The sequence below is a fragment of the Grus americana genome, chromosome 1, assembly GCF_028858705.1.
Source record: "Grus americana isolate bGruAme1 chromosome 1, bGruAme1.mat, whole genome shotgun sequence".
NCBI classification, from domain to species: Eukaryota; Metazoa; Chordata; class Aves; order Gruiformes; family Gruidae; genus Grus; species Grus americana.
The window spans coordinates 154,652,712-154,667,149 of record NC_072852.1 but is presented as its reverse complement, the minus strand read 5'-3'; the positions used below and the strand labels follow the sequence as shown (position 1 = coordinate 154,667,149).

Genomic DNA, 14,438 nt, shown 5'->3' with positions numbered 1-14,438 from the left:
GGGTAAGTAGTCCAAAGTAAGTAGTGGGCAAGAAGCCCAAACTTGTACAGTCTTAGGCTACACAGTTAATGGGACCTTAATCTTCCATGCCATCCACGGAAATTCAAACTTCCACCAAGACCCAGTAACAGACCTACAGATGTCTCCTGGGTTCCCGTCACTTTCTTTTTCCAGGTATCAGATTGTCTCTTTGCATAACAGCCTTAGAAAACTAGTGTGCCAAAACTTGTGAGGAAAGAAGGAGCGCTAATGAACAAAGGTCTTACTTCAACTCTCCTGCTCCAGTTGCTACCAACTTCCTCCATGAGACAGTTTTTTTGGCATCAGTGAAACTACACTAAATCACAGTAAAATTCTATCAGTATCAAAGTATCTACACTGAATAAGAGAGTACAGAAACTACCATCTAGAAGCTGTAAAGTCATGTGAATGCAGAGCTCCACATGTCCTAATGCAACTGGGTAAATTAGCCTGCAGAGATCACTGGGGTAGCAACATTTATACTGCTGCTTTCCTATCCAAAGTGGCTTATTTGGAACTCCATGCTCAGATGAAGCTATCGCTTATTATGCTGAGCAGTACAGACATAAACATGTCCTGAAGATGCTTTGCATTGCAAGGAAATACTTGAGCAGCATCCTTTCCCTGCTTGCCTGCCCAATTCCTTTCTTCACTCAGTGTTCCAGCCAAACAGCCCAACAGCTAGTGTTTGCACTACATTTCTGCTGCAACTCGTTAAGCATCCGCACTACATAAATTGGCAAGCACCAGATCACCGCTGCTACCCCACTTATTTTTCACTCAGCACTGAGATTTCTAGCTGCGATGCGTGAAGAGCATGAGACTCTGACTGCAAGGGCTATGTATTGTTCAAGTTCCAATATTCACAGCTGCAAAATCTTGGCAAGTAATATTGAAAGACCTTCTGCTTCTTACAAATCAATTCATAAGACTCAAAAATTAAAACAGATGTAACCAAGTCATCTGTACCTCTGCTGATTCAATGCAAACCGTCAGAAAGCACAAAGGAGAATTCATTACTCAGCTCACAAAAATGAATATTCTGCCACTCAGCTGCTGAAAATGCAGAGGAGCTATGTAAAAAGACAGTAAGTGCTCAGTCACCGTTGCACTCATTTAGTAAGCAAGATGCCTAAGTTAGCCTAGCTTTTGTGAAATGCATCCAAATGCCTTTGCATTAGATATAGTTCAAATTATATGCAATTGAATGGACTTCTAAACAGAGATGAACCTGTTAAGAGTGTAACTACATGGACTGATATTTTTTCTGGCACTTACCCTTCCAAATTAGCCATGAAATGCTGTTTGACACATGGAACAACTGCAGATTGCTAAGCAAGAGTCTCACATGAAGTAAATAGTTTCAGAAGATTCAGATGTAATAAATTAAATGCTGAGGGGGAGGAAATAATCACCACCCCATTATAAATTATTTCCCCTATTATTTTGTCTAGGGACTGCTGGACTGGGAGATTTTAGACTTGAGAGACTGGTGACACAGAAATAAATCAACTGTTTCCAGAAGTGTGGGCTCATGAGGGTGTCTGGGCCCATATGAATATAATGTTCTCAGGCTCTCCAGAGACTCAGGCACGTGGTGAATAACAATGTGCAGATCTTCCCAAAGCCATTTGAAAGATGCTTCATTTGCCTCTGCCAGAGATTGCCCTGCAGCTGAGACAGCAGGACAGACACGTGCCTGCCCTTCAGCCAAAAAGGCATAAACCTCAGTCTTAAGGACAGATGTCAAAAGGCAGCTGCACTGATCAACTCAGCAAAGGTGGCTCTTCACCTCCTCCTCCTTTTAAAGGGATGGTGGCACCTCATCCTTCTTTACACCATTGGTACGATTCCCTCAGCCTCCACCACACCATTTCAGCTCACTGAATTTCCTCACTTTTCCTTAGTGAGTGAGCTTGCTCTGCCCTCAGGGAGCTGAGGAGCTCATCAGGTGGCCAGGCAGCTGCCAAAACCGATGCGAGGAGGACATAGCAATGTGGGGGACAGGGCAGAAAGGCAGCGAGAGCAGCTTCTCACACCAGAGCGGTGGGGTTTGCTGGACTTCATCCACCAGAGCTCCTCAGCTGTGCCTTCGCTGCAAGAGGAACTGAGCTGGGACTCGACAAACACTTGATCTTGCTGGAAAAGCCATCTTCAGACCAGCATTGCTGCTGACTCCAACGTCATCATAAGCTCAGACTTTCTCTCTCACAAACGCACATGCTCCCCTCTTCCCAAAAGCTAATGTTCATTGAATTAAAACACCACCAAGCGCATGTGTGGCAAAGAAATCCAACTGCTTCAAGACGAAAATTGAGGATGCAGTTTCCAAAAGGAGAGAAATAGGGCCTGACAACTCAGAATTCTTCTCTGTTGTTCTCTTATCCTCAGTCTGATTTTAGAAACAGGCTCAAACATTGCTTTTGAAAGAGATTAGTTTGAGGCCTACGTGCAACTTTTAACAAGAAAACCCATCACCCAAAACATTCATCACACCTTGATGTTCCAGCGTGAGCTTGTAAAATCTACAGCGATGCACAACAGCCTTGCAACGCCCTAGATAGCTTCTACCCAGACTATCCCAAGCCACGCAAGAGGTGAATGCAGGGTCTGTATTTGTTCCTTTGGCTGATCTAACTGAGAGCGCTCAAACGAACTGGCTTCGAGGTGTTAGACCAGGAATTACGCTGCACAGTGGGAAACACTACTGTGCGATCTGAGTAGCACTCCCAAGTCACACACTCTTTTAAACACGTGTTACGGAATTGTAATTGGCTCAGTGTTACATTAGTGAAGAAATGCAGGTGAAGAATAACAAATTCTTTATTGAAAGAGTATTTTTATCCACCAGAGGGAGCACTGACCCTGAATATCTTTCAGGATTAAAATAAACATGTACAATAAATATCATCTGTTTGTCCTCAGCTGCACTTACCATTTTCAGTATTTTATCGAAAGTGTGAAGTGGATATCAGTCAAACAGAATTACTGCTATATACTCACAGGGCAAGTGTCCTCAAATGCACTAAGGATCCTTAACATTACAAAATTCCCACTGCACGTTCTTCAGCGCTCAATTCTATCTGCGCTATAGTTTCTGGAGCCATACGAGTAAGGAGTAATTAATTACACAAACATAACTGTGAAGACAAGCAAAGAATCTGTGTAGGAGCTCTGTAAAGATCCTGGCTCACCCAGAAGTTTTGGGGCCGAGCCCCTGACAGTATGCAGAATGGAAGAGGGGGCCGGGAGGGGAGGAAGGGGGGAGAGTCAGCAAAATCTGGATCCTTGCACTGCCAGGAAGCATCTGAGAAAGCTCACTGATGTGGAAACATGAGTCCAGCATTTTTTAGCATGACTAACAGAAGCAGCAGCCATGACAGTTTTACATCACCTGCACAGCTCCACAGTCAGGCTGCCTGTGGACTGGATGAGTCCCCTGCACTTCAAGCATCACCAGGACCACCCTACACTATAGGCAGATACATACATTGACAAAGAGCTACCCCACAGCTGCTGGGGAACAGCACTCTCTAGTCGTGCCCTCTGCCACAGTGCTAGTTCTGCCATTTCCTTCTCCCTTTGCTCCCTCCCCGGTGACTTTGACCTGTGGGACTCCCTCGGCCCCGCAGTTAAACCAGCTCTCAGGCTGCACTTCGAGGTGGGAAGTGGCCACTGAGGGTGCAAAATCCAGCGCCATACAGGTTCATATACATAGGGGCAGAAGCTGCACTCTGACCACCAAATGATGGCATCTCACTCAGCGCTGGTTTTTCACTCCCTGAAAGGATTATTCTTTCTGCTATGAAAGTATCCGTTCCTGAGCCTCATGAATTGACAACACTGGGGAACATGTGCAGTTTGATACAAAATGAACTCAAACCTGTAATAGCGAATCTATCAGTATAAACATTTAGTTAGCTGTTCAGGTTTACAGTTCAGGGACTGAGCCTATGCCTCTGCCTCCTAAATAAGAAAGAATGCTTAGACTGAAAGCATATTTCAGTGTCGCCTCATAGCTGCACAGAACATTCCTCAGGAAGCTGCTAAGTGCTTCCCAGGGGTATAAAAATAGAAATAACAATCTTTGATTATCCTTTTCTCTACATATCAGTATGTATGTGCTTAGTTGGTGTGCAAGTAAGTGGACGGATATACGGTGCGTCTGAATTTGATTTAGAAGCTGAATAAGAAGTAAAATAAGCTGAGTGAAGTAAAACTAACATTCAAAAGTCAGTCATGGCTACAGACTCAGCCTCCATCTGATTAGTGTCGAGCAACCGGTTGCCTATCAGCACTGTACAATTTCAGTTAAACCAACTGTAAGTAATGGCCCCTCCCTACATAATTTACCTAGCCTTCTTCATGTAACTTCTCTTCATGCTCACCTCATAGTTACTCCTGATTTTCCAACTGCGGTAATCAGTTTTTTCAATGGAGGTGCCCAAATTTCACTTTTTAGGATCTCTTGAGCCATGTACACTCTTAACTTAAGCTCTCAACACTTCCTTATATTTGTGTGTCTTTGGCTGATGTACTTTTTGTGTGATATGTGACCCCAGTGTAGGTAAATGTTACAGATCCAGAAATAGCTGGGATACTGAGGAAGAACATATTTGTACTGACAGCAAAATATTATTTTGCGTGTTTACCCTCATTAAAAAAAAAGAAGAAAAAGTCACTGAAGTTTAGTGAGGTACATGCACCTTTCATTCATTCACAAAAGACAGCATGCATGACCCCTAGTTTGTACATTTTATAAGCTAGGAGCAGCCTAGCTCAAAGCATGATTGAGGTCATGGTATATGAAGGACAGGAATACAAAGACAAGACTAAGAGACAGCAGAAGCCAATAGACAGCAACCGAATTTGTCTTCCAAATGTGGAAGTCGGTCTACACAAAGCCTGGCAGTTTAACACCAAGGTATGTGAGTCACTGGCTTTATGTTTAAACTTTTCTTGATTTTGGGGGGGGGGGGGAAACACCAAACCCAAAACAAAACAAAACAAAAAAACCCCACCAAAAACATGGAGCTCATGATGTTTCAGGAAGAAGTCACACAAACCAAAGGTATGCATGGGTTTTTCCAATTTATTTATTTATTTTTAAATCAGATGCGGGTCAAGGAGCTGCTTCCCATCAGTTGGAACCACCCTGGGAAATAGAAGAACCTCAAAAAATGACAGGAGAAGAGGACGTTTAAAGGACAAATGCATTTGCAATGTAAAAAGAAGGAAATTCTATCACCTGGAGACAGGTTGAATCAAAAGGGTACTATATTTCCCACCCCTTCTAATCATCTGTTGAACTCATTAGGTCTGAGTAACTCTTCCTTTGTTTTATCGCACATTGTGTTAAATCACTTCCAGTGTTGAAGGTCCAAGAATATAAGGGGTAAAAATGCTCCACACCCTTCCTTCTTCATTAGTGAAAATTACTTAGCATTTGTTTGCATTTGGCATTGTTTAAAGGTTCACATTTAAAGATGAAACAGCAGAAAAAAGAAAAGGTCTTGAACTTTTCAGGTTTTTCTAATTTATTTTTGTTCAGATCCTAGACCTGGAATGAAATGTGACGTTACATGCAAGTTTTATTCTCTTGCCAAAGGTTTGTCATGGACATATTTACAGAAAATAATCTCTTCCATAAATAGTAAAATCATGGGCAGCTGGTCCTAGACAGTACAGACTGCAATAAAGTTCTCATAATGAAGTAGCTCATATCTTAGAGAGTACATGTCAGACAGTACAATTCTAGACAGTGCTATTCTAGCTGCTTTTTGAGGTTAGGTTTGAAATGGCATTTCTAAATTTTTAAACATTTTGAAAGTTGCATAGGAGTAAAATATCTTTCCACAAAAGCTAGAGTAAATATTCTATCTTCTGACTTTTTATTATGAAAATACCAGAATGCAGATAACATTGTGCCTCAAAAGTGTAAATCAGTGTTTCTTCAATGTAATCTCTAGACTCTCTTGACTCAACCAGAAGCACTGGAGAACAGACACTAAACTGTAATTTTCTTCTAGTACCTTCAGGGTTGTTCAGCCTAAATCAATTAAGTTGTCGAAGATGTGACAATCACTAATAATAATGAAAACCAAATATTTTCCTTATTTTGACATTGGAGGACATCAGCATCATTACTTGTCAGTGAATGCCAACCAGAAGTCGGTATACAGCTTAGTAGGTGTCTTTAAGGTTTTCTTTTTGACCAAAAAAAAAAAAAAAAAAAAAAAAAAGGCAAGGATCTGTAAAGAGGCCTGTCAGAATACATAGACTCTGTGATGTATGACTGCCACCCAGAGGAGTCCGCGGGGAAGTGACACAGACCCGGGATGAGGGATGCTGAGAGGATGAGGGATGTTCCTTGCCCTGCCGGAAAGCTGGTGGTGCCCAAGGACAGGGAGGGTGCAAAGGCAGTTTTGTTATCAAAAGCTTGTATCGTGCCTACATCTGGAGAGTTTCACTTCTCGAAGCACTATCTTTTTCCTTTTCTTCTGAGCTAAACAGTGTCCCTCAGTTCCCATGCCTTGGCACTAATATAACTCAATTATATTTCACACCTAGAACTTCCCAAAGAGATCCCTTTGGAGGAGTTTTACGAGGCTGCCTGTGTCCTTCCTGCATTTCCAGCTTCCACCTCCACATTTTCAGACAGAAAGAAATTTGAGTTGAAGATTTGCAATCACATCCTTAACTTGCCAATCTTGTTAAAGGTGCTGCGTACAGCAGCTCCACTCTGTGAGCCTTTGGGTTTCTTCCCTTTTTTTTCACCCAACTCCTGACGTTGGAGTCAGTGGGCACTTCAGACTGTCCCTCTGTGCTGGAGTCCCTCCCCTCCATTACTACTACTTAAATCCATTCATTTTGCAGTTCCGTAGCATCTTTTAGTCTTTGCTTGGCAGTCGAGCAAACTGTTCTAACAAAACTAAGGGTCACCAAAACCCTCCAAAGCTCTTAGTAGTCTGCTAACTAGCCATGAAATACATCTCTTGCATCTGTTTACAGTGCGTAACTGTTGAATGAGAAGAGTAAGAAGACATCTGATTTGATGTCAGTGTCTGTGTTCACTCACTCAACTCACTATTTACTTTAACTGTGCACACTGATCTTTGACACAAGCCTTGGTGAGAATTATTTTTGTTGGCATTTCAAAACATTTAAAAATGTTCCAGCTGAACCTCAGTGGAAGCTGTTGCATGCTTTCTTTAAGAGCTACAAAATTTATGGGTAGGTTTTGCCATTCTAGTTACTCTTCACATATTCTAAGGCTGAGAAACATGATTTTCCAGATGGGAGTTTAAGTTGCTTTTCCCTAAGCTTTCCCTTAATTTTGTCCTTCTTCTCTTGTTAAAGACAATACAGGAGAAGATTTTACCTGTTACTGAAAGCTAATAATTATTTTCATCATTTCAGTTAACTTTCTTTGCTATGTTGTCTATAACTCGATTTACACATTGTTCTGTAAAACTTTCTCAGGTGTTACCTGAAAGGAAATGTAAATCCTTGTTAACATCTCTTAAAAATGCTTTCTCAGCTGTTCTTGCTCCTTCTGTGATATTAAGCATTTTTCTTGGCTAAACTAAAGAGGTTCTCCAGGTGGTTAGGAACTTGTCTGCATGATAAAGTACTCCACTAACACTTTTTTAGCAGCTACTTCAGGTTTCATCTTAAAAAATCCCACTTTCACACTGCTTCTTACTGTTCTGTCTCTTTCCAGGCACATATGGTTACAAGTGTTGCTGTTGCCTCTGCTGGAAGTGTTTTTGAGAATTTTGTATGAAAATTGGCTTTTTACCCTTTCTTAATGAAATACAAACTTTAAGAGAATTCAGATCTGCTTTTCTGAAAGCCAACATGATATGGCCGGATGTTTTCAATGACTAATGTAAGTTATGACCTCTCGCTGAGGTCATACTACGGTCATACTACGGTGGTTCCCTAGTAATAATTATATATGCCCAGGTGCTTCTCATGAATACTGCTACAGAGAAAATGTAGGCACAGACTGATTATTAAGTGCATCAGGTATTAAATTCTTGTGTGGGAACTGACATATCACAGAACTGTCGATTATAATGGCAGGCTTGGTCTGAGATCCCCAGCAAACACAATATAAATTGAATGGCAGAATGATTTAAAGAAGCTCGAGGGGTAAACTACAAGATGTAGCTACTGCTGTACCCCAGACATTTGCTGTCCCAGACCTGTAATCTACATGCACAAACCTCTGTCTGCAACATAGACTGTTAGCGGGCAATAAGATGAACATACAGAAAGTAGAAGCAGACTGCAGGTGCCATCACACATATGATCAGGTATGAAAAAACTGTACACTGGGACAGAAGTTTTAATAATCACTATGTAGTCAGTAGGTATTGGAAGTGTGCCTCTGTTTGCATGGACAAAATTTTAAATTTGGGAAGATTCCAAACTACGCATGGGGATTGCACAGGTGCTGGGCAGCTCCGCTTCCTGAGCATGCAGATTTCAGAGAATTAGAGATCTTACAGGTCTTTTCTCATCTTTGATCTCACATTTGGGAAACTTTACTGACTTCATTGGAGGCTTACATGCTTCAGATCAAAATAAGGCCCTGGAATCCTTTGAAAAACCATAATGAAGACATATACTAACAGCAGTTGTACAAATATAAATCAAACTCTGTGAGGCTAGACAGCATGTTTTATTCCATGTAGAAATGCCTGATATTATTATACCAACATCTTTACAAGCAAAGAGATGCATCTGGCAACAGCTGCTTAAAACGTCATATGCCAACTGAAATACTACTGTGTGAAAACCTTTGGAAGTCAGCTCTGAAAACTAAACAAGAGCATACCCCATTGCATACTCTTATGGGGATATCCGCTTTTATAGCACTCTTTCCAGAGATAAATTCGTCAGTGTAATCCACTGGTCTATGTTAATCAAAGATACGTACCATACTGAGTGCAAAAATACATCTTAATATAGAAATGTTGCCAAAGACATTCAGTTCCATTCCGACAAATGGGTCAAATAGTTCCAATGACTATTTCAAATGAAGAAAATCTGATAGCTCCAGATGCCACTCAGCAGTTTGGTCTGCCAGGTGGGAAACTGCAGAAAACTTTTGATACTTAGCATATCCCACTCAATATTATTCAGATCTTTTGATATCTCGTTCTTTTCAAGAACAGCAGCTTTGTTGATGTGCTCTCTTCATGAAACATAGATGTTCTTTTTCCCTGATTTGAATTAAAAGGATTATTTTACTCTGAGTGACATAAATAAAGGGTAAATCAATAAAAATACACTACTGTCACTGCAGAATTGACACAAACATTGTGGCAATGGCCTGATTTTTGAAACTATTTATAAACCACAAGTCTTCCTGAAGAATATCAGACCTGCAGCTTATCAGTATCTTTGCTTATTTTATTACAGTCTTCTGATTTCCCCCTTTCAGGAATGATCAGATGATTTCATGTTATCAGGCCTTTCCAGACTGCAAACACAATCTTTCCTCCCACATTGCCCATCATTCCTCTTGTCAACTTTATGTCCTTCTCTGGGATGTGTAATTTAGCTGTGCTTCCTTTGATATCCTCACTTCATAGTCTTTCCAACTCAGGTATGAAAAGGTGCTGCACACATGGTAAGTTTCTACAGCAGCCACTTAATAGAAACACTGAGCAAAACTATGGAAGAACTGATTAAAACCAAATAGTATACATTGACATGAAATAGTGCCAATGGAGAGTGTAAAAATGAACATTCTTAATAAAAAAAGTCTTGGTGTTGCTAATACAGGTTGAATATGAAAGGCACAAATCTAGTGATTACTGATTTCCTCTCCTACAGGAACTGATTTGTTGCCCTCTGCTATATCCTAAAAGAAACTCAGAAGTACTTAATGGTGATCTTCCCATTAACTGCTGGAGCTTCTCTCCAACAAGGGGTTTTATATTTTTTTAACTCATCAATATCACAAATATTTTTGCTCTGTCTTTTGATACCTAAAACGAGAGGAAAAGCCTTGAAGGCCCTCCCAATCTGGTAAACTTTATTAAAAAAAAACCAAACAACAAATATACAGGGACACTGTCAACTGGAACAGTCAACTCTTCGTTACCCAGAGACAATGACGAAGCACAATCACCTGCAGACAGCAAAACCCTGTGTGACTTTTAAGACTGTATGAGTGCACAGAAGAGAAAAGACTGGTCGCTGCTCCTGTTGAGAGGGGACCACAGAGATGTCCCAGTGACTTTCAGCCAGCTACCTGGTTTCCAGACCCAAAATGGCTCAAGCAAAGCCAGTCTGTGCATTTCTGCAGTGTGGTCAGTCCACATGGGGATGGTGCACCCATCAAGGAAAACGAAGAAGTAATTTTTATGCAGGTATAATAATATGGATACAGTCTCAGAATTAGGAAAACAAAAATATGCCAATATAAAATTATTTGCTCATGTTTTCTTACATCTCAAACAAAAAAAACCCGTCAAAAGCAGCAGTTACTTAAGAGTTAATTCTATATTTATTTTCTATTTTCTTTCAGAATTTCCTACCAGAGATTTTTTTTAAAAAGTGCAATACTTCATGTGCGATGATAAAATCGCATCTGATATTCTTGTGACTTTAACTTCTAACGGGTAATCCTGAGGCAGGGCAATCATCATAAGGGATTTATACTAAAGAATGAGAGTTTAATGTGTTCTAACTGATAAGTGTTAGAAGATTAATCATGCTGTATTAGTTACAGCAAAGTTCCAGTGTTACCTCCATTTATACATGTTTCTGATATGGAGTAAAATGAGTGTAAATGGTCATGAATGAGAGAATGAACATTCTTGGAAAAAGTCAGTGCATGGAGAATTTTACTCAGCTCTACACAGTCTTTGTTCTAAATGGTAATTAAATGCTTAATGTGCTTTTTCTACACACATTAATGGCTAGAACTTATCTCCACAGCTGGTTGAAATCGTTCTTAAAATCTAGGTAGGCATAAAAGAGAAAACATAGCTTCTGTCTCCTTCTGAATAACCCAATAAAATGTAGGCAAGCATTCAAAACTCTAATCAGTTTAAGTAGATCTCACACTTTAGTGAGGTTAGAAAGAACAGTCAGTTATTATGCAGAAAAAAAAATTAAAACTGTAAAAGGAAACAAGATGTTTTAGGGTAATCTATTGGAAAACAGTAAGGTATTATTTATTACTGTATTATTTTAGCAATGTTATGCTTTTGTAAAATCTCTGCACCTTTTGGTTGGCAAATACTTGATACTTGACATTATATAGCTTAAAATAACAGCCTGATGTTCATTGTAATAATAACGGCTTTATAGGATAAGAGCCATCTGTTGTAATTACACTCACTTTCTGAAATTTTCTGAAAGGGATGAAAACCCTTAGACTTTGTCAATTATATGCCCTTGATAAAGTGTGAGTCATCTTAAAGGAGTTTGGCATAGAGATGCAATCTTCATGGAAACAGCTTAATGAGAAAACATATTGAATGTATTCTAAATACGGCCATCCAAATCGTCATATTGATGAAAAGATTCTCAAATGAGAGAGAAAAATACAGCAATATAATTTACTCTTCCATGTCTGAAATGCCGTAGGGTAATATTTCTTGGGCATTTCACAGCTTTTAAGACAAATCCTATTTCCAGCACTTTTTCTCGTGAGATCATTGATATGATTACTTGGCCAAATGTATTTTAATTAAACCCCACCCCCAAATCATAGGGTCTGCAACTTCTTCCCACACTATGGTAGGAAATACATCTCCAGATGTTAATAATTAAGGCATTAAAGGGTAAACCCAACACCCACTTCCGCAGATGCCAAAGCTCCCACAGCAGTAAACTGGTGTGGTTACATTGCTGAAGAGTGTGGGTGGACTGGAAAAGGCCCTTCAGCATTTGTGCAGTTCTGCACAACATGGAAGCCAGATCAAAAGGGATTCCAGTGTAGGCAACATGCTGGCTGTGGATGTTGCATGGCAGAATGGATATGTACTTCCCACGCAAGTGGCTACGTGAGAGATGGAGAGCAGATGTTCTCTAACGTGGTGTCCTGGCGTGTCACAAGAGCTGGGCATGGCAGCCCTCTTCTGGCCTCGATCCTACCTAGGATCAGTGTTCCTAATCAGTCTTCTGATTAAGCAACATTCACGTAGATCTCTTGAGGTAACAGGTAGCACTACTGATGTGTGAATCAATGGGGACTGTGTTTAGCAGAGACATGTTTCAAATCCAAATGCGTTGGTTGGAAAGGCCATTTCTAGAAATACTACAGAGGCAAGCAGGAAGGATGCTTCCCATGCTTTCCCTCATCAACTTCTGTCTTCTGGCCTGGGAATGGGTATCAGGCTGTCCTTATTCTAGACAGGCATTGAATGTAAAGAATTGGGACAAAAAGCTGTACTAGGCTAAAACAACAATGGGGGGCAGATGTTTCTAAATAAAACTCAGTTTTCTGTTCAAAACCTTAAGTACACATTTGAAAGCCTTTGAATGTTAATATAATGAGCAAGAATTGATACATATTGATCTGAATCAAGTTACTTTTAAATGCATTCCAAAATACCTTCAAATGTCTTTCTTGAATATTGTTTTCTATGTATAACTATTCATTCACCTGTCTAGATGTCTCCAATGACAATAATTAAATTTCCTACACAGTCTTGAAGTAGGTAGATATTTCACTACTGTTTAAAGTCAGAGAAGTTTGTGATGGAACCCATTAGGAAGAGCGCAGAGTACACTAACTTGCTGGACAAATTTGCATGAGATGTGGAATTTATTACGACTTCCGTTGCTATGGGCTAATATTTTTCTCTCTTCTACATTTTTAGATAACCTACATTAATTTGAGGCAGTTTTGGCTTCTAGCATATTAGACAAGCACCTATTGCTTTCAAAGAGAACTTTTTGAGACTCTGGATTATGCAAATGAAAAATGCCAGCAAGAGCTCTAGCAAAGATAGTCAGGATTGCAGCTGGAAATAAATGAAGCATAGGCTTTAATACAATTAATTTCCCTAAACTATCATTTTTAAAAATTATCTAGTTACAAGATGCTGGCATACTCTATGAACTGAAAACTAATGGCTTTCAACAAGACAGTTATAATGTAACATCTCTCTCATTCTACAACGATTCCTTTATACTTGTTACTGAAAAATAAGATCAAGATATCAAGGAATAAATTCTGACTTCCAAATCTTTCCCAAATCTTTGCTTGATTTGTTTTTAATATATAGCTGACTTTTATTAAACAGATATTAATGGGTCATTAAAGAAAGGAGACTCCATCTAAAAGATGGTTTGAGCATCGTCACTCTTCATCTGACTCACAAATTCATCTATGTTCTCTTACAAAGAAAATTATCTTTCCTTGGGTCTCCAATTAAGTTGTTTACATTCCTTGTTCTGGAAATCACCAAAGAAAAGCCACCAAGACACATTGTTAAAACCCTCATCTGTAAATAGGTAGCTATCACATGCGAGACAATGTAGAACACAAGCTGTATATTTATTTTAAAAAACCAAAACAAACTAACTCCCTCGAAACAAAAAACAAACAAACCCCTCACCTCTTCTAAGCACTCCTTTGGGTGACCTAAACAACTTACCTCAAAAAATGTTCCCACTGCAATCACAGGATGATAAAACCTTTGGTTTACACTCATTTATAATGGTAGATATACAGTACATGTGCATGCACAACAGAACACACTGTAGATTAAAATCTCTACAGGAAAATTGGAAGAGATAAGGAGAGTGATTGAATGTCTACAACATTTACAAAAGCAGGTAATTTATGCGGGAATTCATGGAATGCTTAAGTATGCTATATTTTTTTTTCACTCTTACTGCTTTAAAAGAAGCCTTTAAAGTGCCTTTTCTGTTTCAGATACAGAAAGTTTGGATAGCTGAATGGGAACTTTAAAACTCACTTGCAAGGTTCTGTCAAAAAGATTTAAATATTACTTTTTTTTCTTGACCTGCAATGCTTTTCTCTATTTAAGTTGATGATTAACCTCCTTCTTCCTATTGCAGGTGATTGCATCCCAGGGCTAATCCTGGTCAGAGTACGTTGCTTACGATGCATCACAGCCTTCCTGGAGACCAATCTGCACAGCGGGCTAAGGGAGGCATTTCTGAACTGACCTGCTCGCATCGCTTCCAGAGCTGGTCAGGATGTCAAGCCAGGACCTCTGCTACCCACTGAAAAGACTGGAGGTGAGGTGTAGGAAAGGCGAGAGTGCCAGGTGAGCATCCTGCTCGATGGGGAAAGAGGGAGGGAACGGTCAAGCATGAGGCTAGGGGCTTCACCCTGCAATGAGGGATTCAGCTGGCCCCTGGCCCTCCTGCCTTCTGCTGCTGCAGACACTGAGCTGGCTGCTTTTCGGAAACCC

At 40.0% G+C, this 14,438-nt stretch overlaps 1 protein-coding gene across 1 annotated transcript in view; it reads right to left on the bottom strand.

Moving 5' to 3' along the window:
* Positions 1-14,438, bottom strand: part of COL4A1 (collagen type IV alpha 1 chain) — a 128,557-nt gene that overhangs the window by 57,445 nt on the left and 56,674 nt on the right. The window lies entirely within an intron of this gene.